The sequence below is a fragment of the Acanthisitta chloris genome, unplaced genomic scaffold (assembly GCF_000695815.1).
Source record: "Acanthisitta chloris isolate BGI_N310 unplaced genomic scaffold, ASM69581v1 scaffold8122, whole genome shotgun sequence".
In the NCBI taxonomy this organism is placed as follows: Eukaryota; Metazoa; Chordata; class Aves; order Passeriformes; family Acanthisittidae; genus Acanthisitta; species Acanthisitta chloris.
The window spans coordinates 57,630-59,804 of record NW_008662147.1 but is presented as its reverse complement, the minus strand read 5'-3'; the positions used below and the strand labels follow the sequence as shown (position 1 = coordinate 59,804).

At 40.0% G+C, this 2,175-nt stretch overlaps 1 protein-coding gene across 1 annotated transcript in view; it reads left to right on the top strand.

Annotated features, from left to right (window-relative positions):
- The window catches only part of GRAMD4 (GRAM domain containing 4), a 49,843-nt gene that overhangs the window by 18,860 nt on the left and 28,808 nt on the right, over positions 1-2,175 (top strand). The gene's annotated exons all lie outside the window — the stretch shown is intronic.

Below are 2,175 nucleotides of genomic sequence, written 5' to 3'. Positions count from 1 at the left end.
CTCCCTTTTGTGATTTCTGTTGCTTAGCAGGCTTAAGAGTATTTAACTAACCAGACACGGAGGTTTTATGGTGCCAGACCACACTGCTGCCAAAGTAGCAACAAACACTGCTTGAAAGAGTTAGAGGGCTAGAGCAGTTTCAGTGTGGTGGATTTGAGTTGCAGTCGTGTATGGAAAAGTTAGGAAATGCTCTGAAATGTGAAGCTGTGACAATCCTTAGTGATGGGATGTTGTATGTTTTTTGTTTTGTTTTATAGGAGTTCTGCCTCATTCACTGTGCACCCTTTAGCTCTGCCTCTTTCCATAAAGAATCTTTGGGACTGCTTGTCCTCTTAGTGGCCAAATTTCTGGGGGTTTTGTTTTGGTTTTCATAGTACAAGATGTAGCGCAATCAGAACAACTGGAACTAAGGAAGCTGGAATATCTGAGTGGACTTTCAGGGACATTGAGGGTAATTTATATTGCTTGTGGTTTTCTTATGTACGCAAAATGCATAGTCACTTCCTTTTGCAAAAAAACCCAGAAAGTGATTAATAAAGAATATTTCCCGTTAATGGTCATGAGAAGATAACATCCCTGTCAAGCTTTGGAACTTTCTGTGATATCTTCATGATATTGCACAAGCTGCAGTGCATTCGAAGTGAAACACATGTTTTCCCTCAGCTGTGTACAGGCTCTTGTTCTGGAACAAGTCAAGCCCTTGAAAGTAGGGTAAACTAATTATAAATGTAGCTTTCTTGTTGGATTTAAAATTCCTTGTGGACACGTAATTAGGAACAGTGGAGTGGCAGGTTAATGGTTGGACCTGATGGTTTTAGAGGTCTCCTCCAACCTTGATGATTCTATGATTCTATGTATACGTCTACCCTTATGTCCATATCTTTCCATTTATTTACAGGAGAGACATTACCTGCTCTAACAGTGAAATGTTCCCTACCCTGCCATTGGGGATTCTCAGTTTTAGTTGCTGGAGGATAACTCGGTTTCTGTGCTCTAGCCCTTCTTCCTTGGGCCACTAACTATCCATCGGGGGGAGATGGATGACAGCACTCCTTTCTCCTTGGTGGAGTTCAACCTGTAGCCTTATGGTAGAAGCCATCGTGTTGTCCTTTTGATTCAAGTGTCTTTTTCCCATCACTCCTAATTCTATGCTCTAAACTTCTTATTGCTGCAGGAGTACAGATAACCTCCCACCAGCTAACTTGCACAGCAGGTAAAATGCTTGGATTGTACTGCACAAGGGCCTCCTGAAGAGGAGGGAGAGTGCATCAGTTCCTCTGGACATTTGCACTATGGCTTCAGACCTTCTCAAGATGCATCATTATGCAAGATGCATCATTGGAGCATTCTCAAGATGCATCAGAGAGCATCAGAGGTCAAAATTATCTGATTATCAAAGATTTACAAGGCAATATGTGAAAAGAAACAGAAGAGGTTGCTGGAGGGTATAACATACATAGTATACCAATCTTGTAAAATGACATAAAGCCTGAACCCTTGTGTCTGCAGTGACAGTGGAATCAGCAAGTATCTTCTGGTTTGCTGCAAGCTTGAAATACACCTGCTGTTGTAATATTTATTGATGAGATTGAGCTTAAAAAACAGCCCAGAGAACAAAATTGAGAGTAAATTTTTTTGTTTAAAAAGAAAGAGATCTTCTTTTAATCATGTCTTTTGTATGCCTGTCTGGAAAAAGGTATCTGTAATAGTGACTCCATTTTAGCACTAGAGTAAAATAAGGTCATGAACAAGGACTCTGCCAGTGACAGAAAAGCAAGGCTAATTACCCACGAAAAAGCCTTATGCATAGTTGATACTGACCTCTTGTGAGTAAAATTGTGAGAATGTGTATATGTGTTTGTATTAGTAAACACGTGTGTGTGTGTATATTTGTATATGTAATTATTACATGGAAATTAGTAGGACACACTGTAACCTCAGAAAAGGGTAAAAATTTGGACTTAGTTCCTTGTTTTGTAACCCCTTCTTAAAACTCATAAGGTGGTCAGGCCCATAATGGGACCATATGACTTACATAAAATTACAGGGGTGCCAGAAATTGATGGGCAAGGGGTTTATATGACATCATAAGACTTCACATGGGTATATGGTTTGGTGTTTTCCTATCCATGGACATGAGGGAAGATACTTTTTTCTTCTTGTTGTGACCATTGG